This window comes from Patagioenas fasciata, chromosome 2, assembly GCF_037038585.1.
Source record: "Patagioenas fasciata isolate bPatFas1 chromosome 2, bPatFas1.hap1, whole genome shotgun sequence".
NCBI classification, from domain to species: Eukaryota; Metazoa; Chordata; class Aves; order Columbiformes; family Columbidae; genus Patagioenas; species Patagioenas fasciata.
The window spans coordinates 43,569,715-43,593,796 of NC_092521.1; the positions used below are offsets into that span (position 1 = coordinate 43,569,715).

Consider the following 24,082-nt stretch of genomic DNA (forward strand, 5'->3'; position numbering starts at 1 on the left):
AGTTTACAATTAATTACATGTCGCTGGAAATTTTTTTTTGTGGTCTAATTATCAAAATAGGTCTAGAATAAAAAATAAGACAGGAAAAAGAGAGAGAAATACCTTTTATAGAGTTGCCTGGAGAGTTATTTTACAGTATTTTTTAAAGCTTTTTGCTTCTTTGCCTTTGATAGTGACCTTCATGGGAAGAAAAACACCTCAGGAGTGCAATAGTTCTGTTACTTGTCTGACTACTAGAGTGAAGAAGCCTCCTTCAAACATACTCCTTTACTCCTTTCCCAACAATTACTTAATCCATAGGGAAAACAATTTAATCTACCACCTGAACTTGCATCTTTCACGACATAAGTTAGTGTACCCATGCAGATTTTTTTTTTTTTTTTCCTCTTGGTAAGAAGTTGTACATTATCACAGAAATTATCTGGTAACTTGCTGCTGTGAAAAATGAGCATGGCCCTGTGATTTACAGATCAAAATTTCATCCAGTAATAGTGAGGCTAAGACTAAAGAATCTTTCCTTTCTTTACTTCGTATTCTGTGCCTTTCAAAAAACTTCCATTTAGATTAATTATGTTGTCCTGTGATTTGATCTTACACCACTGCAATCAATACTTCACTAGCTGTTTAGATTTATTGCCATTAGCAGGGAAAAGACAAACTGAATAACACCTGAATCCATTCAATATGGACCAATACAGTGTCTGGGTGTATGTAAGAATAAGCGTATGTACAAGCATATGGATAAGTGTATGCACATGTTGATTGGGTCATTAAGTCATGCCAAATATGTTTTATTATGGCAGAAGAATTATTGTAGAAGTGGTAAAATTTTAATTATTTTTTAACTTATGTTGTCTCTAAAATCAGATTTTTTTCTTTAAATAAAATAATTTTAAAAGACAACTTCATATGGTTTTACTGATTTCTCAACCTCTGTATTCCCTTCTTTGATTTTTCAGCAGCAGAATGTAAAAAAGGAGCAAGGAGGTAAAGAATAACAAAGGAATTAGTAAATTCCAGATAATTATCCCCTTAGAAAGGAGAAGTTGGCTTTCGTTGCTTGGTTTGTTTGTTTACTTGTTTGTTTGTTGTTTCTTTTTTGTTCGTTTGTTTCATTTTTTTACTTTAAACTTTTTTTTTTTTCCTAGGACATATGCAAAATGTAAAGTTTTCATAGGAATCTTTCATTTTCCTACCAAAAGAGCTGGCTGGCTTACTCAGGTTTGAAAATGGCCAAACTACAAATAAATTTGGAGACCACCTTAGTTGTACTAAATGCTTTCTTGGACCTTGGCCATACATCTGCTCTGCTGGATCATGGTCATTCTGTTTACAAATTTACCTACCAAATTGCTTGTACTGAAAAAATGCTTATTTGGTGCAGTGGTATTGACAGGATTAGTACTACTTCAGGTTTGTTTTTATCAAGGTGAGTACTGGTTTTGGGTGTGAAGTAGCTCAGGAAATTAGTTCTGTCTCTTTCAAACTTATATTTGTCCATACGCAGAGCAAGTATGAAGTATCTGGTGTAGCATTCTGTTGGATGCTTGAGTTGGAGAAGGTGTTGGTGAGACATTATTGTGGCCTTTCAATGCTATAAGGGGGTTTAAAAGAAAGATGGGGACTAACTTTTCAGTAGGCCTGTAGTGACAGGACAAGGGGTAATGGTTTTGGATTCAAGGAGGGTAGATTCAGACTAGATGTAAAGAAGAAAATTTTTTTATGAGACTGGTGAAACACTGGCACAGGTTGCCCAGAAAGGTGGTAGGTGCCCCATCCCTGGAAACATTTAAGGCCAGGGTGAATGGGACCCTGAACAATCTGATCTAGTTGAAGATGTCCCTGGAGGAGGCTGGACTAGATGACCTTTGAAGGTCCCTTTCAGCTAAAACCTTTCTATGATTCTATGAAATGATTCAGAATGTACCTGTGTAACTTGTCTCAGGTGACTGTCACAGCAGTTCATGGGTTAATCTGTGACTGACAGTTTCTGATCCAATGGTATGGGTAGATGTGATCACCAGAATGTGTCACAGGAACACATTTCTCTCTTTTTCACGGAGTCCAGGTCTCATACAAACAGTGGTCCTTCTTTTATCTTTCACCTTGGACATTTTTTGTGCCTGCCAGTTTGCATACAGGAGAGGTATGCTGTGGTCACCCTCAGGTTGTTTGTGACCCCTGTTGTAGGTTTGGCATCTCTCCAGAAGCTGGCGTCAAACACTGTTAGCAGTCCTGTGACTCTAGAACATCTGTTCGTTGTGGTTTGATTATCTTACTTAATCTCACCACTATGCATGCTTTTACAAGTTACAAGTCACGCTACATTGCAACTTCTCTGACACATTGCAATACCTTGTGCTGCTAAGTGATTCTGTATAATTTGGCATAAACTCTAGCAATCAAGTCAATGTTGTCAGAGGAAGTACACAGCTTAACAGATACTTTTTTCACCACATATTTTTATTTGAAACAGGAGGAAAATGTATGTTTTGTAAATGTGGCAGTTGCACATCCCCCTCCCCACTCTTTCATTACATGCGGAACGTGCATGCACATCCCCCTCTTCCCCAACACATCCCTCCTCTTCTTCAGTGGGGCAGTTAATAGCTCCTTCTGTTTGCTGTTTTCCAGGAGAGGAGAAGAGGTGCCAAGAAACTGGGAAGTTTCTGGGCACCCATAGCCAGAGTGGGGGAGTGCAGAGAAGCCGAGAAGTTTCTGGGTGCCCATAGCTAGAGTGGGGGGCTGCAGAGAAGCTGAGAAGCTTCTGGAATGCCCACAGACATATCTGACAAGACTAAAAAAATGGGGTTCCCACCGAGGATCCCCTTTGTGTGGTCCTCTCGGAGCCGTGGGTCTGCTGCAGCAGATAAGCCCTCCCCTTAGACTGGGATGTCGTTGAAGGTAATCTCCCGGGACTGGGACTGCCCCACCTCCGCATGTGAATGAGTGATAACTTACTAGATATTTTCCTCGCTGCATAAGCCAGTGTAGGTCCTTGTCAGAGATAGGCAAGCATATTTCCTCACCAGATAAGCAAGTGTATTTTCCTAGAGTCAGGAACGGCTCTGGCATTGTTTTCTTGTGAGTGCGGATCTCCCTTGTTCTTATTTGCTGTATCCCAATAATTTCTTCAGCTCATATCTGAACCTGTATGTTATGTTAATGGAGTGCTAACTAGTTGTATGAACCCTGTTTCTAATTGGTTGCTTTTCTGGACTTTTCTGGACAGAATAAAAGTTTTGGACCCTGGTTGTCTGCCTAAAACTAATTTCGGGGTCTCTCCATGACAGTAAGTATTTCAGAACAGAAGGACAAAATATTCTTGAAATGTACTGTCAATTTTATTGCAAGACTTTCTTTCTTTGCTTGCCAGATTTAGAACCAGCATGCTTTCTTCACCAAGCAGTTCTCTTAGATACATGAGAGTAAAATACATACCTCACCTCATTTCTGTTGCAAGTCTGATTGTTGCCTAAAATGCTCCACATTGCACCTGACCCAGCCATCATCGGTCTTGCAAATAAATTCTCCTAGTCTAGATCAGTGACAGGCAGATCTGTGGTTGGTGATCATGTAAACAGTCCCTGAAGTACTGTGCTGGGAAAGTGATGATAATTTGCAGTGTCTGTGGTCCTGCTGCCTTGTTAACGTGGAGATTTGGGTTATTTAAATAAGAACTACTACTAGCACTCTTGGTTTCTGATATGTTCTAGTAAAATGAAATTAAATACTCCCAGGAAAAACTTCATATACGAAAGCGCTCTTGCTTTTGTGTGCATATATATGTTACTTTAGTGCTCTTCACCCCAGTGCTTGGTGATGTTAGTATCATTCTAATTCTGGTCACTGAGTAAATTTTGCAGTTGAAATAGCTAGCTTGGTTTCCTAGTAAGGAAAATATACACAGAATGTTCAACATTGGTTATAAGTGTGTATCAAAAATATTGGTGTTCAATACCACACCATAGTTACACTCTTCAAGTCTGAATTTTTTTATCACTGCAGCTTTTCTGTGATACAGATCCAAGATATGGAAAGAATAAATAATGTGTACGTGGTAAGGTAACAAAAGCTGAGCAAAGCAGAAATTTCATCTAAGAAGATGATGTTCCAAGCTGATTCCTTAACAACTGGGTAATCAAAATGCAAGTAGTTTAACAAGTACTCCAGGCAAACACTGTTTTAAAACATTGGGGAAACTGATATGTGGTACTTATAGATACTTTGCAAGTACGCAGATGACCCCAAATATATGCACTGCTTATCCAGAGATTCACAGTGGGCACAGAAGACTTTGTTTTTTTTTTTCTAGAAAGATAGCCAGGTCGGAGTTTAGAAGACTGCTGAAAGCAACTTTAAGGATTTTTAGAACTATAAAATACACTGATATTTACATCGAAGTTATTATATCTATAAAATATACATTTTTCTATGTATATGGAAAGTAAAAGTATATATTATTTGTATTAAAGCAGTGCCTTTTGTAATTTTGATATTTTTACTACTTTTTATTTTTTTGAAAATCTGATTCAAAAAAACCCACAAACCAATCCAAACCAAAGCCACAATCACATGAGGGAGACAATGAAGCTGTCAGTTAGGCTGACTGCATCTGGACAGTCTAACCTTGGAGCTCTCTTCATAGCAGTTATCATCTATGACTGAATCAGGTGTTTGAAAATTAGGGTTGTCAAAAGCAGTTATGACATACCTCTCTATTTGCTACTTGCATTCATTACTCCGAATGCTGTGGAAGAGCAAGCACAGACTACCTAAAAATTAATGTAGAACTGACTTTATGAAATATAGATGTGACAGAAGGCATTGTGAAGCTTTTTTTGGTTGTACTGAGATCATCACTTCTGCACAACCACACTTCATGATTCAGGTATCTCAGTTGCTCCTTGCATCTCTAGTTAGAGATGATGTAAGGTAGGGTGAAAACTGCTCCAACTTACAGGTCTTTTGAACTGATTCTAATCTTGCATTAATAGACAATTTCATAACTATAGAAAAGGACCCAACCATGTTTTGATAGCTACCAAGTTTCTTATTGGAAGACAAAATTTATTAAGAGTGCTATGCACAGGAAACACTGTCAGGAAAGCTTTAGAGTACAGTCTGGGTTATATGCCTGGTAACTTTGTTTCCTCAAGTGAAAAACCCCGAAGCAACAAAATGGAAAAAAAAAACAAACCAAAATCAAAAACAACCAACCAACCAAACTTATTCTGCGAACACTGTATATGTCTTTATTGCTAGCAAATGTTCATTGATTACATTTGAGTAAGTGGGAGAGCTTCTTGTTTTATTATTATTATTATTATTATTATTATTATTATTATTATTATTACGGCTTTGGGAACTTCTTAGACTTCATAGTCTTTGCCAGGACTCAAGATTCATGGCTTTAAATTTCAACACGACCGTGCTATTCCCTTCTACAAAATTTCCAGCTGATCAGTGACTTCTCTCTGTCCCATATGGCAACCTATTTTTCATAAAGCAAGTATCTCTGTATTTCTCATTGTCTTGGGAGAGTTTCATACTTCCTGCTCTTCTGACTGTATGACAGATTCTTCTTTTCAGACTCGTGTATGCTGTATGGCAACACTGTCTCATGCCTTTATGTTAGAAAAATATGCTCTCTTGAAACTAAGTCAGCTGACCTTCTAGTTCAGGAATGTTCCATCAGACTGCTTTCCGCTCTTGCCATTTGAATAATAAAGAAAACAAAAACATGTTATCTCGAGGATGAAGAGAACTGCAGAGTTCTTGAGTAGGTCTGATAAAGACCTGTTCGTTGTGCAACCAATAACAGGCCTTACTTACCATGCATGACATCTTGGTGGAAAATGATATCTAGTGAATGAAAATAGCACATATTTTACAAACCAAACTGTATTTCAATTACAACCCCCCCCAAAAAAAAAAAAAAAACAACAAAATCTGACCCTGTCTGAATATCTTATAAAGATTTTTTGTTTGTTTGTTTGTTTTGTTGGTTGTTTGGTTTTAAATTTACATTAGATACAAAAACATCTTTATATTAGATGTTTAAGATTAGGGAGGTTTATTTTGCATGATTCAGGATAAGCTCTTCATTTGTTGAAATGACTACTTCCCTAAGCTGCAAACTGACTTACTTCTGACAAAGGGATGAGTTAATTAGAAATTAGTATGGAGAATCTTTATTCAATTTTGTCTCATGTCCTGACTCACAAGGAGATTGCTCTGTATGCTAGTTTGATAGACAAAATAATAAATAACTCCTCTGGAGTCCAGCCCATGAAGATGACAGGAGGTGATAGGATGGAGCTGGAAGACTGAATTTGGTGTCCCATGGGAGCAACAATGGTGTGAATGGAGTTGGCAGCCTCGCTTTGACTTTGTGAGAAGCCACACACACAATTGCTTTGAAAATTACACACATTTTACAGTGCCATCTGTTGGGAATAGCCACTAATTGCAGGAAAAAGTGGGGAGTCGGTACTTCAGTATTTTGGAGGCAGCAACTTCTACATAAAATTTGCTTTTTCTTCTCTGAAAAATTGCTTTTAATGAAAAATAGTTTAATGTGACAATGAAGGTCTTCAGCTACACATGTAGATGAAAAGTTTTCTAGCTAACTAATAGTTATAAACTTGGTGATCTGTAGGTATTTTGTGCATCAGGAATCTTTCCACAGGATTCACAAATTCTGATAGCTAAGGTGCTGCTAATCCACATTTCCTGAAAAAGCTGCGTGCACTGACACTTCAAAATGGTGTTCATTCTTAGAACTGATTTAAGAGCCATTAGATTTGACAAATGTATTCTGACTTAGATGAGAAACAAACGCAAAAAATTCCCTAGTCTTCATTTTTCGAAGTTGTAATAAATTACCTGAAAGCTTCATTCAACATGGCAGTGAAGAAGATCAAAGGCACAGATGGTCACAAGTAAAATATCAGATGCTTGCTTAGAATAATTCTATATCATTAATTAATAGTTGGTGTTCTCTGAGAAAAAGTGTCATAAAAATGAAATGTAGACAATACAAAGAGATATGATTTAGAATGCATAGGATAAACAGAGACAAGCTTTAAATGTAGAGATGTCATTCCACAAGTTGACAAAAAATTCAAAGTATTTCAGTGACGCATTAGAAATGTGATTTTGTTTACTCACTTTTAAGTCAAAAGACAGTGAAAAGTGTTGCCGTTTAGTAGCATGTATTCTAGTAATTTAATAAGGGTAACATATTCTGTTCTTTTATTTTATGATTTTAATTCTAAAATAGCTACAAAAGCCATAGCAGTGTTTTTATGACTGGTAATGAGTGTTTAGGGGGTGGCTTTGGGAAATGAGATAGAAACCAAGCTTTATTTGAACTCTGTTAAATTGGTACACTTTCCTGTAATTAGTGGATTACTAGTTTCATTGGACAGTCTGAGCAACCCCAAAGTAAAAAGTTAGTGCTTTTTGAATGTTCTATTTTTTCTTTTCCCTTAAAAATTTGATTTCAATGACGCATCTCATGATTGAGAACTGCACTGTGTTTATGGGTTGTCAGATTTCACTCTTAGTGCTTAAGAACATCTCCTGAGATTTATCAGCTCTTCCAGTAGCAGTCAGGTAAGAACAGAAAACCTGACCCTTGTGAAAAAAGCAGAAAACTGATGAGGAAGTGAAAGGTACATTCCCTTAATAATCTAGGTCATTCCTCTATTAATGATTAATCTGAGTTCTTTCCCTAGTTCTCTAGACTGCTAATATTTCGAAAGCTATTCACCATATTGATGTTCAGGTACTGAGGATGAATTTGAATTCCTTACCTTTTGATTAACTCAGACTTTCGAAGAGCAAAGTAAAGGACATTTTAAAATTTAAGTACAATCCTGCTATAGATTTTTTTTTTTTTTTTTTTTTTTTTAGGATTTGGATAAAAACTTGAGATTTTCTTTGACTTAGCACAAAATGTCCTTCAGACTGAAGATTAGCTGAAATTGTGGAAAGGAGTGTCTTACTCAACCTGTGACCATGAGCTATCAGATAAGCAAGTTCAGTAATTACTTGTTGAATCTAAAATGGTTAACATAAAAATGTCAATCTTTTTCTAAATAGTATTTAGGGAATAATGTAATGAATGGCACTCTTTAAAGGCAGTCTGGGCATATGAACAACCCACTAGACCTAGTGTTTTCACTTATCTAGCTCTTTATTTCATTATTATGTTTAATTTTAATACCTAATGCAATCACAAGCAGATTATAAATTATTCCAGTCTCAGTTTACTGCTTTAATTTGTATGCAGTTAAGTTCAGAGGTGAGGATGAATTCATTTGTCCCTACTTGAAAGGTGCATGATAAGACTATACATGTTCTTAATATTTTCCTGACAAGAATTATCCTGTTTTATCTGTGATGTTTCTGAAAAATAACATTTCAAAGTCACTTACTTGTGCAGATGTTGCCACAGTAGCTGTATATATATATCTGCATTTTAACACCTGTAGAAGGCAGGGATTTTATGGAATTAAGAAGACAAATTTCTGGCAGGTAACATGGTGGATTTGATTACCAGAATGTGGAATTTCTATCAGGTGCAGATGTTTCTCTTTCTTCTGTTCTTATCATCAGCACATTTTTCTCCATTTTAAGAAGACATGAGGTATAAAGTGCATTACATACTAAAACAATAACAACCCATTCCCTCCTTTCCCCAGCACTTCCTTATGATGGGAAGATAAGAACTGTTCAATTTCTCATTCTTTTCAACAGATTTGAAGTTTAACAGGATATGAGAAATCCCATCAGGCACCTTAAAGAAACTAGAGGATTTGGACACTGTAAGTCTAAAATTTGCCACTGGTATTTCTGATTTGTACTGTAAGAAGCATTTTAATTCATGAACAATGCATACACAAAATAAACTACTTATTTTTTCTGCATGCACATGGATAATATTTATTTAGAAGACTTACATATATATATTTTGTTTCCAATATATACATATAAAAATATACAAAACTAAACTTAAATTCGTATTTAGAAATTGAGAAGTTTTCATATTTTTAGAAAATAACTTTTTATGAGTCTTGCTTTGACTTTGAATGTATTCACATTTTTGCTTGGTTATTTTTCCCTAATAAATCTGAATACACTGCTGTTTCTGTCCTCATACTGTCCTGAATAAGAAATTACTAAGAAAGACACATAATCCTTATTTTATGGTCAGCTAGAAATTGCATGACTGTGCATGTCCCCAGAGTGTGCTATCTATGATGTCACTTAGCATTCTCATTGCTGTAGCATCCTCATTTCCCTTAGTATCCTCAGCATGTGCCCCTTACAAAAATGGTTCACATGCATGGTTGGTTGTAGGTGAAAGAGCTAGATGCCAGCAAAAAGTAGGACTGGAAGCTTTTTTGGACAATGCCTCAGGACCTGCCTTTTGTGTGGCTCCATCTAGTTACAGGGAATACAGGTGAATATCACTGCCCCCTGGACCAAGAGAATGAGGTCTGAAAAGGAAAACATCCAGTGCTACATGGGTTTTCCCTGCTCCCCAGGTTTTAGTTTCCAGTGTGGGAGGATAGGACAAGGTTGTAATAATGTTGTAGACACTGTACAGAGAATAGTATACAAAGATTTCTGGTATATGTTTTCAGGTGAACCTTGATGTTACAGTAAAAAAATCTCTTAAACTTGAACATTTTCCCCAAAAAAAATGGCAATTAGGTGTATGCCCTACCTCTAACGTTTTCCTCTAACAGGACTGCTTCTGTCCTTACAACTAGGAAAATCGTCCTACCGAATACTGAATCAAAAATGTGACACTGTTTTACCATGAAAGGGCGGCATGAGCTTATGCATGAGGTTCTTCTGAAGAATGAGAAGTAAAAGAGGTAACTGTTCTCAGCAGGGAAATTATCACCTGTGGCTTCCAAAGTACACATGAATCCTATTTAAAAAAAAATAAAAATTCAAATTAGCTGATACTTTCAGTATTGTAACATGGAATATTGTAAAGAAGCATAAACAAGTGGTAATGAAACAGCATATTAGCCTGCAATGAGGGAGGTGAGAAAGAGAAGTTAGCTGGAGTTGGTGTTATGTTCACATTTATTAATTTGCCCATTAATGATATAGGAGAAAGCACACAAATTTTATAGTTGAGGAAGGAACATATCAATTGGAGTTGTGCAACAGTCTAATTGGAAGCCAGAAAAATAATGCAGTTCAGGTAGAAAAAGAGGAGGGCAACATAGTTGGAAAAAAATAACCTGAACAATGTTTTTGTCGGATGGAATTACCTGAAGACCAAAAATATAAATACCTGGCATTTTAGAAGTGTGCATCAAAAAATATATATGTATAAAAGGCAGTAAGGCAAAGGAAAGGTGGAAGTATGTTACAGGGGAAGAAATAGTGTAACCAATTTTAAATGTACAGAGAAACACATCACCAGACAAATGACAGTGCCTGTCTGCACTGCTTTGGTGTAAACACACTTGAGGTACTCTGTGATCTCTTCATTCTGGAAAATGACAAATGATAAATACTGTTAGTAAAAATGATTAAGCATCTGTATGAAATGTGTTCATGGGAAAAAAAAAAAAAAAAAAAAGACCTTACATACGTAGAGGGAGAAAACTCAGTGGTACAGCTGGAAACTAATAGCCATTTCTTATTCTTCATTTCCAAGGCTTGATCCCTGCACAGTCTGCATCATTCACAGTTTCAGATATTACCAATCCATGTTGTCCAGCACGCCTCCTTGCTACAGGCGTCCTCTTCCTCCCCCTTTTCCTCCGAGCTGCACAGCTGGAATGTTCCTTACTACTTACAGGGCAGTGTTGTGTCCTGTGTGTGGTGGGCCAGGATCTGCAGGTCTTGACAAGATGCCTGTCTTAAGACAGGGAGCTTTGCAGTGCTACAAAGGATAACACCTGCCCTTCAAAATGTTAATGTTGTCTTCGTAACTGGGAGGTTTCTCACAGCTTAAATTCATTCCAAACACACTAAATAAGAAATAGAGATCAAAGTGGGAAATATTATTATTATTATTATTATACCAACGCATAAAGCCCTGGTGTCCTTGTAAGCTGATCACTGAGTGCAATTTAAATTCCTCCAATCTGAAAACAATAGGGTAAAATTGGAGAAGATAGCAAGAATGGGCAGCAGCCACAGAGGAAGGTATGGAATAACAACAATCAAATAGATAAAGAGAATATGATTTTTCAGTTGTAAAAAAGAAACAGATGAGGAGACATACAATAGAGACCTCTAAGAAAAAAGCCATTAAGGAATGAGTTCACTGTTTATTTTGATAAAAGAAAGGAAGGGCATCAAATAAAAGTGGTAGATAATAGTTCTCACTTGTTTTGGGGTTCATGCTGAGGGAACTTGGACAGTTTTAACTGTAAAAATTGTTTAAAATGAAGCTTGGGACATCTTTCCACAGGCAGTCATAGATAACAATGGAAAAAAAAAAAGGCACACGAGTATGGAAGGGAACTGGACAAATCTGTGAGGGAAAACTCTGTGGAGAGCTGTTAAAACATTATTTTGGCACGGGAAATCCCTGACCTTCCTTCAGGCTGAGCAAGACCTAGGGGAACAGGATTATGTGACTCCTTGGTTCTTAAACTCTTTTATAGCCACTTATTGGTCTCAGAAACAAAAAGCAACATTGAAAGAGCTCCTGGTCTGCCCAGGAAGGGCATTCTTACAGTCTTAGTGCTGACGCCTGGCAGAGTTTTTCTGAGATTCTGTGGAAGGTTCTCAGCTTTCATTGATCAGAAAACAGAGAGATACAGTGCATAGTTTTACTGCTATTCTGCAGCCACATTAATTTTTTTCTTGAATTTTTTGAATTTCTTGAATTTTCTTGTGTCACCTTAAATGACACAACACTCTTTCTTACATGCTGTCTTAAACTGATATTACCTGGTCATATAGTGTACTTTATCCTGGAGATGACTGTGTTCTGTGTGGGATGAGTATATATTCCACTACATTAAATTTGTAAAAGATTTTGGGATTCTTTGAGATGAAATGAGCTATATAAATGCAAGCTGGTATTATGTTTGCAAAATCTGTGTGACTGATAAAATCAGTCTTCCAGAAAAACATCAGTAGATACAACCAGTTTATTACTTCTGGAGGCCAAGAATAAGAAAGGGATAGAAAATAAACTCAGCAGACTGGATAGAACTGATCTGTTTTGGTTTCTTTTGCTTCTTGAAAGAAAACGATGGATTCTAGCAAATACCAAATAATACTTTAGACTTGACTTTTGATAGTTCATATAGCCTATCATTCTTATGTATCATAGCCTCTCTCTTTCTCTACATGAAGAAACATGGTGACTAATAATGCACATATATATGAAACATAGTCCAATAAACCTGAGATTAAATATTTAAAAGCTCTTTCAAGATACTTTTTTTTTTTTTAAGTTTAACCATGTAATGTAGAAATCTGTCCAGATGCTGATTTGTTATAGATGGGGTTTATGCATAGACTACTTCCTTCCTGCTTATTTACAAAGTCACATTTTAGACATTCAGCACGATGTGCTTTTTATTTCAGTCTTGCTCACTGAATCTCAAAGAGGAAGCCTAAGTGACAGAACCAAACTAAAGAAGACTGCAAATAAAGAAACATAATCTCTGAGTTGCCAACTTGATAATTTCTTTCAACACTAACAGGATACCTACCCCATTTATTTGGAAAAACTGACTAGCATGTTCTCTTGAGACACTTCTGCATCTGACAGCAGCTGGTAGTTTCAGTAGATGTATGTCTGCATCAGATCCTTATGGCTTTCTGTCACTGCCATCCTGATACTTCATGAACAAAAACTGTTTGTGCCTTGTTTGTCACTGAGTGAATGTGACCTGTAAAAGGTCATGTTTAAGTTTTCAGGTCAAAGTTTTAAGAAAATGAGGTAGATTTAAGCTGAGAAAGGAATGCAAGCAGACAATAGCTGTGATATTCAAAGGTGCTCTGTCTCAAGCCTCTCCACTTCAGAAGGACCAAAAATAAAGGTCTGGTGTTTTCTGTATCACATGTAGTGTCTGTGCACAATTGATCCAGCTTACATGCATCACACATACTTGTGCTGGTTTGACTGAAAATGAATTAATTTTCTTCATGCAGTTAGAAACCTTCCTTTCTCATAGCTAGCACGCTCATTATTTGGACTTAGTTTGAGAACATGAGATAAAACCACAGCACAGAGTTAATGTTTTTAATTGCTCTGGTCTGAGAGCCAAGGACATTCTGAGCGCCCTGCCCACAGGTGTGAGGCATCGAGGAAGGGGGACATGAATGGGGCAGAGCTTGACTGACATGCAGACTGATCAATAGGAGCGTTCCATCCCATTACTGTCATGCTTCATATTTAAGAAAATGTTGAGACCTTCTGGGCTGCTCTTTCATCTCTCTTGCTCACTCTGGGGCACAGCCAGGGGAGTTTTGGCTTCATTTGAGACATTTCACAGTATCACAGTATCACAGTATGTTTGGGATTGGAAGGGACCTCAAAAGATCATCTAGTCCAATCCCCCTGCTGGAGCAGGAACGCCTAGGTGAGGTCGCACAGGAATGTGTCCAGGCGGGCTTTGAATGTCTCCAGGGAAGGAGATTCCACAACCTCCCTGGGTAACCTGTTCCAGTGCTCTGTTACCCTCACTGAGAAGAAGTTCTTTCTCAAATTTAAGTGGAACCTCTTGTGTTCCAGCTTGATCCCATTGCCCCTTGTCCTATCATTGTTTGCCACTGAGAAGAGCCTGACTCCATCCTCGTGGCACTCACCCTTTATATATTTATAAACATTAATAAGGTCACCCCTCAGTCTCCTCTTCTCCAAACTAAAGAGCCCCAGCTCCCTCAGCCTTTCTTCATAAGGGAGATGCTCCACTCCCTTAATCATCTTTGTTGCCCTACGCTGGACCCTCTCCAGCAGTTCCCTGTCCTTCTTGAACTGAGGGGCCCAGAGCTGGACACAATATTCCAGATGGGGTCTCACCAGGGCGGAGTAGAGGGGAAGGAGGACCTCTCTCGATCTACTGACCACCCCCCTTGTAATACAGCCAAGGATGCCATTGGTCTTCCTGGCCACAAGGGTACAGTGCTGGCTCATGGTCATCCTGTTGTCCACCAGGATCGCCAGATCCCTTTCCCCTACACTGCTCTCTAATAGGTCATTCCCCAACCTATACTGGAACCTGGGGTTGTTCCTGCCCAGATGCAGGACTCTACACTTTCCCTTGTTAAATTCCATCAGGTTATCCCCCGCCCAACTCTCCAGCCTGTCCAGGTCCCGCTGGATGGCAGCACAGCTTTCTGGCGTGTCAGCCACTCCTCCCAGCTTAGTGTCATCAGCAAACTTGCTGATAGTACACTCAATTCCCTTGTCTAAATCGTTAATGAATATATTGAATAATATTGGCCCCAGTACTGACCCCTGAGGCACTCCACTAGATTTGCAGAGGACTCTGGGGTTTTCTTCCTTTTTTCTTTTTCTCTGGATTGGCTGTTCAGGGCTGGGGTATCGCTTCCTGGGACTGGCTTCTCAGTGTGGACGGAGTTCATGGGGAATTGCCTTAAGTATCTTTTATTTCTATTTTAAATATCTATTTACTAGTAGTGTATTAGTATTTTGTCATTTTATTAAACTGTGGTTATCTGAATCGAAGTTTCTCCCTTCCCTTTTGATTCTCTCCCCTATTGGAGGGGGGAGGGGGAGAAGGTGAGGGAGCAGCAATAGTGGTTATGTTGCTAGCTTGGGTTAAGCCATGACAATACTATGCAACTATTGATGCACTCAGCAGATCGTATGGAATGAGTGATAAGTGTGGGCCACACCCAGACTGAACTGTAGAAGTTACTTCTCATGTCAGCCAAATCTTACAAGGCTGTAACTCTAACTGTGGTAGTCCTTTGACCACAGCAGTAGAATTCACAAATTTAACTTTTGTTTCGCTGGATACAGAAGTCCTGCTTGAACATACATTGACATAATTTGGAGTTTTTCCAACAACTAAGTGGATGCTGGATCAGCTGTAACTTAGTCAGTAGTTTATTCTGCTCTTTAAAAACTGCAATGTAGCAAGAACTTATATACTTCTGCTTTAACAGCAGAATGTACAAGATACATTGAAATACATTTACAAACCAAACCCTGGAACTGACTCATTGTTATTCTTTAGCTCATTTATTATCCCTAGCTATTTAGACAATTGCCAGTTATTTGTAAAATGTCCCCATTTTGGAAAAAAAATTCAAATATAACTTCAAAGATTGTTTTTGTTATATAGAAAGCACACCATTCATTTTTCACTATTTTCCACTACATATTTCACAACAATTCTTCAGGACAGAAGTCTTTCATCCAATGGAGTAACAGCAAAAACAACCTCTTGCTTTTTAGATTCCTCCACACGAAATTTAATGGAAATGTTAATTGTTTATTAAAAAACCCTAGACTGAAATCTAATTTCTCTGAGTGGCTGGTGGAAAGAAATTAATACCACAAAGACAACTTCTGTGGAAATTGGGATAGTCTGAAAACGACTAGAAAACAGAATGAAGCACCACATAATATTCTGAAAGAAGTCAACTGAGGTTTAATTACCTGAAATGGGATGCACCAAAAGTCTTTATTGATCTTGGATGAAGCTTTTGGTGCTTAGCATTCTGCAAATCTGGGTAGAAGTTTTCTATTAACATCTCTCTCTAACTGCATACAAATTACAGTTTTTGCAAGACTTCTATTATATGGTTTTTTTTTTTTTTAAAAGCTCTGTAAAGAAAGAAGTCCTTAGATGTTATGTTTCTCAAATAATCTACTCTCAACTTGCTGCCAGGATTTCTTATTAAATAGGCTTATTGAAGAAAAACATATTGTTTTGTTGCACTCCGTGTCAACCCATTGATAATAGTTGCATCCACAAGCCAGAAAAGGTGCTCCCTGCAAAGGACTTGGCAAGGAAAGCTTAAGGTCCTACCACCAAAGCCTAAAAGCCCCGATTGTTCCCCAAAGGTGACGCCATCAGCATTACCCTTGGAAACCTCCTATCATACATGAGTCTACTTTTTAGACTATCTGGAGCTCTCCAGTTGTCCCAACATCCAGTAGGCACAAATTCCTCTCTATGCTTTCCATTTCTCTTCCAAAGAAGCCATCAGCGAAAAAGTGAAAACTTGCCCACTATTGCTAAGGGACAAAAAGAAGACCTTCGAAAACTCTTCGGCTCAGGGATGCTAGAAGTCCTCAGAATATGTTTTGTTTTTGCGGGAGAAGAATCTGAGCTGTCTTGGAGAAGAGTTCATGTTGAAAAACCTCTGATTTTGATCTTTTCTTGATGCCCAGATCCCCACCTATGATTCAGCTGAGAACTTCCACTGATCAGGAGGCCTTAAACCAGAAAAGCTCAAAGCAATTTATGCCTTTCTGTTATGATACTTTGTTGCTGTTACGAACTCCAGGGCCCTTTTCTAAAGGAACTACCAGAGTTTTTTGGTCCTGTATACCATTGCTCCAGAAGCATAATTAGATTTTGTAATGCGTTTTCTCCTAAGCTTTCATGGAAACCACACATGCAAAATGAAGGCTTGTCAAACCATGTTTGTCAGTGGGTATTGACTTTGTCATCTACACTGTTTCTAGTACTTTGTGATTAATACCTGAATAATCTTTACAAGTTAGGCTCAGTTTGCATATAGAAGCCCCAAATTTTTTCCTTCAGTGTTTGACATAAGACTTTAAAATATTAGTGTTTTTTTTTTTTTTTTTTTTTTTTTACTTTTTGTTTTGTTTTTAAGAAGGAAAAAATGGGGGGTTTATACTCTTAGCAAAATAACAAAGTCCAAATCATCAACTTAGGCTTAAAAGTGGACTTCTAAGGCACAAAAAAAAAAAAAAAAAAAAAAAAACCCAAAAAACCAAAACAAACAAGCAAACAAAAGATGGATGTTTGGACATTTTTAGTAACAAAAGAGAAGACTCTTGTTTTGTTTCTTTCACTAGAACTGGCTTTGCACCTCAAAGTGTTGTTGTAGGAGACAAGTAAACAACATTTATTTTTACAAGTTGACTGTACTTGTTAAAACAAAGTAGGATGTTGTGGTCATGATGGTCTAAGGATAAAACAGAATTTACTCAGGTAGTTAATATCTTATATTTTACCTACTGATGCAGCTGCAAAAAATAAACTAGCTTTCATTTATGTGATGCCTTTACTAGGAAATGAATAGGTGAGAGAAGGAAGTAGTAAGTTAGAAATATAAACTCTTGAGATAGAAGTAGATTATAAAGATCAGTAGAGTGATGTCTTTTATATTTCAGGTCCAGATTGCTCTGTAAAGAAATTATAAAAGAATGATATATATTTAGGTGGCTCAAGGAAGTAGCTGCTTACTCATATGAGTGAACACTTAAGGCATTTTGTTCATAAGATATCTACAGAGATGATGTAGATAAAGGCATTAAAATTTACTAATGTTTAAGCATTTCAATCAAGTTATTCAGAAATTCTAACTCCAAGTTCTTTTCATACAAGCTCAGAAGAATAGTTGGATTTGTTTACAGAAAACATGAGTTGAAAATACTGATAGACTATCAGAGATGTGTTTGATTAACTGAATAATATTAATCTACTCTCAAATCCAGTTTTCAGAGGCTTATTGTTACTTAAACTCCAAAATACATATAACCATAAAAATTAAAGTTTCTCTGTTCCACATGGTAACCTTTAGGAAGTGATTTCAGGAAAAGAGCACTCCACATAAAGCTGCATCTAAATTTCAAGGTAGTAAGACTTTTTAAGAAATCAGTTTTCTTTCTTTCATTGCAATTTTGATCCCATGTAGGCAGTGTCTAAAAAAATGAAAATGTTTGTAATAAGAGTTAGATATTGGGTTTCCAAAGTTTGAAGCAGAAAAACTGTGCTGGCAGTCTGGACTGCCATGAAGCAGTAGGGCTCTGTGGAATGCGAAATAAACCAGAGCGCGTGATGTTACAGGTGAGCACTGATAAGTCTAAATGGTAAATAGCTTTTTGTTTATTTGGCTTTGGGGATTTCTTCCCCAGTGTGTTTAAAAGATAAACATTTCTATCAAAGGAAAATAACTGTTATCTATTCGCTGCAGGAGCATTTCTATTCTCAGGCTCTTGCACAAATGTGTAGGGCTGCACTGTGTTGTCTGGAAGATCACATCTCTTAAACTAGCAAATTAAAAATGTGCACAGCAGGGGTTTCTGGATCTGTGTTTTTTTTTTTTTTTGCCTACTTTTCTGATTTTCCTGCCACTAAGCCTTGTTTTTCCAGTCCTGTGCTGCAAAGTCTAGTTGTCAAATGAAATCAGCTTCATATCCTGAAGCAGTGTCTGCAAATACACAGTTGTTACACTTCAGGTGATATCTGTAGAGCCGGTTCTTTGATTCATTGTTCTTGCACTTTATGTGGGATGATACTGAAAGGATGTCGAAGTGTTCTCTGATGCATTTGCTTATGTGAGATAATTATATGTGGTTTGTAAATCCTAAAAAGTGATAGCTTTTCACTGTCAATGTCATACATGCAGTCCGCATAGTCCTCATACTTGGTAAAAGGTCCAATCTAAACAGTTATTGTGCAGAAAATTACATGAAGAAGAGTCATCTTCCCATGTAAATTCAGTACAGTCCTTCACTTAGATGCTTTTCTTGATCTTAATCATAATGCTTTTCTTGATCTTAATCATACAATAAAAAAAAAAAAAAAAAAAAAAAAAAAAAAAAAAAAAGCCTGTAAAGGTGACAAGAGTAGAAATCAGCCTTCTCGGATCCTATTCCACCTCCCTTCATACGCAGACATTCTTCCTCTCCTTCCCCTTCATCCAACTTCATCCACCACATCCTTGGCTTCTACATCAAATGATGGTAAGGTCCTTGCTGCAGACAGTATGTGCCATGCAGTACTAAAGAGTTCCCCAAAATGTTTCTTTTTAAGATATTAAAAAAATGTTTAAAAAAGTCATATAATTCAAATTAGGACTTTAAAAAAAATTTTGTGAAGAGTTTTTCTCCCTCTATTCCCAACTAAAAAACATAAGTGTTATTTTTTTACTTTTGAGAACTGAGTAACTTCCTTATAATGTCTGTGTGTCTAAAATAAATACATATACACATATGTATCTGTCTTCTAATACTTCTTCTGACCTCATATTTTTTTCCACTTTGGCCATTAGTAAAACACATTGTTACTCTATTGAAAAGATACTGTGACAAATATTCCTTTAAATTATGGAGAAAAATTTTATTCATGCATATTTTACTTCTCCCTTTGTAAACATAGCACAAACTAAGAACAGCCATTTCCCACAGGTAAATGCCTAAGGTCTTTACGACAGCAGAAGTAGTTAGCTATGGAGGGAGCCTGATCATACTAAAAGTCAATCTACCTCTGAGGAAGGCACTGTTCTGCCCAGGTCAGACCCCACATGTAATGAGAAGTCTAAAAGACAAAATTACATTAGGAGAAAATAAATGATTTGGCTCATTTAGTGAATACTTAGAATAACAAATTGACAGAAACTAGAATCAATTTTAACATGATCTACAAACAGTAGGGTTGCTCTGACCTTCAGATAAGATTAATTTGCAACTAATAATTCACTGTGTTCTAAATCTCATTGCCTTTACTATTGTCATGAATCTTCTATGCTTTTTTTTTTTTCTTTTTTCCCCTTTTGACTGCCCAGTTGCTTCTACTTAAGTGCCCTGAGGATGGAGAGGCTTGGAGTGGTGCCACGTGATCTGGGCTGATTGCAAGCTTGAGAAGCAACTCTTCAACTATCCCCTTTCCTTATGCCTTAAACTGGAAAACAAATAACAATAAAGTGCTGGGTTGTTGTGTGTTGTTGGTTTTTTTTTTTTTTTCCCCTAAGATTCAGAGAATGGATTTGAAAAGAGGTGTAAACCAGAAAGTAAATGTCTCGTTTCATTCCAGACTATGCAGAGCTGGCAACCTGCCAGATTAGGTGCAACTGATAAGACATCAATAGATGAAAGGCCTGTTGAACATTTATATACCTCAGTATGGATATAACTCTTCTCTGTTTCACAGAATTCAGAATTACAGCTGGTGATGGCTTACAGAATATTATTATACATGCTGAGACACTAAATTGTTTTGTCTTTGCTTTAATGAAGTGATGGTCTTCCCAAAGTTCTGCATTGTAAGTTATTTCAGTTAAATGTTGTTCCCCATGTGTGAGCCATTTCAGCTCTTTTTAGAGAACTGGTACATTTTGGTGTTCAGTTCTTATTTTGACTGTTACCAGTTATTTTCTTCCTGTATGAAAAGTCAGCCTATGTCTCAAAAAAAATAACATTAAGCAAATTAGGAAGAAAAATGTAAAAAATATGAACCTAAATTAGCATTCATTTCATAGGAATTTTTGAAGATACTGCTCATCCATACATATCTTACAATGTATGTAGGAACTCTCGAGCGAGTTTCTGTAATGAAGTATTATGAATAAAACCAATTAGTTTTAGATGCTATGAATTCAACATACTCAGAGACTACATTGGCTGTGTAAGTATCCACAAACACCTTTGATAACATCTACAAGCACTTGTGATAACAACAAGAACATATTAATAGAAAATCAGGCATACGAATGATCTGTTAAAATGAAGTACAGTCTGCCTGGGCCCCACAGTCTTCAGTCTTCCACCTCTGCTATTTGTGGTTGCATAAATACTCACAGAAAGGGAAAAAATCATGCTTTTATGGATCTAGAGAGCAAATGCTTTCCAAAACAGGGTATCTCTTGTCTGCATTGCTAAGCTTTCCCATAGAAGATGACATGAGACAGATTAACATGTCAGTATCAAAAGCCTGTAATTTTACTCCCTAAGAATCAGCTGCAATAGCATTCTGGTCTGTGTATTGTAACAATCAGCTATGAGAAATTAATATTTAATTCATCATTTTTGAAATATTTATACTCCTGTCATAACTGCTATTTATCAATGTCCTGAAGTATTTCACTGTCATCCCTTGTTCCTTCTGAACAAGGGGGAGACTGATGACTGGTGTCTCTCTCCTTCATCAATATGCTGGAACTGAACTGTCCTATGGACTGTGTTAAAATGTGATTGTTGGTTCCTGACTTTTAGTGTATGTGCCTGCTTCATTTTGCTACATTGCATAGTCTGGCTGGCCAGGCCGTCCTGCTCTGCATCCCATCAATGCTTTGAGTCATGCAGTTTACAACTTTTGTAACAATATTTAGACAGGTTTGATATGCTTTTTGGCATAAGATTTGCAGTTGTGTCAGTGGCAGTTTTGCTCTTATCTTCAGGAGCGACGCATGCCTTTTAGCATCTTGATATTTACACGCTGCTTTTATGTTACCTGTTTTTGCTCAGAACTGCTTAGGAAGGTTTCATTTCAAGTCTCTGTGTCCTGAAAGAAGTTCATCCTCTTCCTGTTTTTCAAGGCTTATCAAAAAAGTTTGCTTTTTTTTTTTTTGATTTACTGTCAACTGCTGTATCATTTTATCTTAAAAATCAATCTACTAATTGTCTATGCTCATCTCTTTCTGTAATGTGGTACTTTGTAGCTAGTCATGTCTTATTTTCACTGTAAGTATTAAAACATGAGAGGACAATAATAACTAGTAACAAGCAGGCTGTTTTATAAAATCCTGATGCTTTCAATATATCACACAATTTTCTGTATTTTACAGTCTAGTTTTGATGAGAAGTGCTTGTTCCACTGTCTACCACTATTTTCAATGAGTTTTAGACCTTCAGCACTTCGGAGCAGATACTCCCTTTGCTCATAACTGTCAAGTACTATGTAAAAACATTGCATGATATCTAAAAATAAACATGCTTGTTGTCAGGCAGTCTTTTTAGTTTAGCACATTAATTTCTTTTCAATATTCCTTTCAGAAAGAGACTTAACAATTTTGAAGAAAGGTTCACCGGAAAAAAATATGAAAATGAAGTTTTTTTTCCCTGCTTTGATCTCTTGACATGATCAGAGTATAAGCATCCCTGCGAACATTCTCATTCATGCCACAATTATTGAAGTGGTTTAGGAACACAACATGTCTTCACCTTGCTTGCAACTTGGCAATGCTCTGGCTTTTCAATACTTTCATGAAAAGATAAAAGTTGATCCAAATTAATTTCTAAATGAACTGCCAAATAAATGAGTAAAATGATAAAATGCACAAATGAAGTACATTATTATAATGGAATTTTATTGCCTGAGGAATAGTGAGCGAAGAAAAATTGGTATGACCTTTTAATGACCTTTTAGTTGATGGCTATTTTGTGACTTTGACTTTTTTTTTTTTTTTGACTGCAGAAAGTAAGTGCATTATTCTGTAATCTCATCAAAGCAATTGCAGTTGTTTCCTAACAGAAATGTTGCTATTGACCCTGTATAAGATATCCTGTAGTTTTGAACTGTAAATCTTTTCCATATGTCTGAAAGGAAGCTGAAAGGAGAATATGCAAACACACAGATTTAACATACTTAATTATTTTCTAAGTAGCAACAGAAAACATACCATGGCTGTGTCTGAGGTAATAGAAAATTTGCTGTCTGTCACATTTAAAAAGAATTTATGAAGGTGGAAATCTAGAAATCTACAGAAGTACTTTCCCCATTGCCATATATCTACTGTTCAGCAAATCCATGGAAACAGTACAAGTTGTTGGTTGATTTGTTTTACATATTCTCACTGTCTTACTGCAAACCAGTAGTGGTTATACCAGCAAAGGAACAGCTATTTTTCTCTCCTAACTAGTTTATCTCTAAAGGAGAGAAGGACTACTTAGAAGTAGAAGGGTACCTGTGCTATGAGAACTACTGTTGGGAATGAGTTGTGGCCACCGGTTGTAAATTGGTAATTTTAAGTTATCTGCAAACAGTGACAAAAATTTTAGAGGAATCTGAACTTCACTTGAGTGGCTAATGAAACATACTGGAACCTTTTTAGAGTCACAGTCTCTTGTTGGGATACTATGTCTCCAGATGTTTTGTCTTCTCCCTGGATTTTGGAAACAGCACGACTTTATATAGACCCTTTAAAATTAAACTTTTCACCCAGTGCTCTACATTCTTACATTTGCAAACTGCAGCTGTTAACAAGATCCATAAATGTTGTGACAGCAGGATCATCCTTTAAGAATGCAATTTACATAGTCTTTCAATTCTTCCTTTTGTTTCCACTGCATATAAAACACTGTTTACCTAGGTGATTATGGTCCCCATAACCTCACTTTACTTAAAGGAAGTTGTGATAACTCAAACTACCAGACCATCCGAAGTAGTTGTAGTAGACTAAATCTAAGCCTGCTGTTAATGAAGGAAAGCTTGATTTATCTTTTAAAATGACACAATAAAGGTTTGCCATGAAAATCAATAATGAATATTAAAGCTTTTCTATTGCCCTTTTTTTGTGCTAAGCGATTTAAAAAAAAACAAAAAAAGAAAAAAATCAAAATTAAAAATATTAATAATAATCTATTTCTCGTGTAACCTGTGAAATTTTATTGGTGTTGCTTATGTGAAAGTATTGAGAGAAGTACATAAACTTCTGATCTTTTTGTTTCAGATTTTCTTTTCTGAGTACAGCTGATGGTTCAGCTCATAGAACACGAGTACCTTTAATCTTTTTTCTTTACAAAGCTGCTTTTGTAATTCTGTGAGCCAGAGCCATTTTTCCTTTTCTGAATATACTTTGAACTTTTGCTTTGGCTTGGAAATACTTTGCTTTTGCTATGTCTCTCTACCTGCAATTGGGGAAGGTCTAGTTACCATCAGATTTGCACTTACCATCCATTACTTGTCATTGCAGTTAACTGTATTCCATCCCTTGTTTGGCCTCTGTTCCAAAATTCTTCTTACAATGTGTTGATTATATGTATCAAAGTAGTTTGTATCACAGTTTTCATCACGACAATGTCATAACCTCAAAATTTTTAATTTTCCATGGATAGAATTGCCTTAGACTCTAGTAGAGATCAAATATTAAGCACAACACTTAGAAAGCACAACTTTTCTTGATAAAG

At 36.7% G+C, this 24,082-nt stretch overlaps 1 long non-coding RNA gene across 1 annotated transcript; it reads left to right on the top strand.

Annotated features, from left to right (window-relative positions):
* Positions 1-8,764: 8,764 nt before the first annotated feature.
* On the top strand, positions 8,765-19,804 carry LOC139827366 (uncharacterized). Its single transcript, XR_011737895.1, has 3 exons — positions 8,765-8,834; positions 9,786-9,893; positions 19,744-19,804. It is a non-coding gene; the product is annotated as an uncharacterized lncRNA (long non-coding RNA).
* The last annotated feature ends 4,278 nt before the right edge of the window (positions 19,805-24,082 follow it).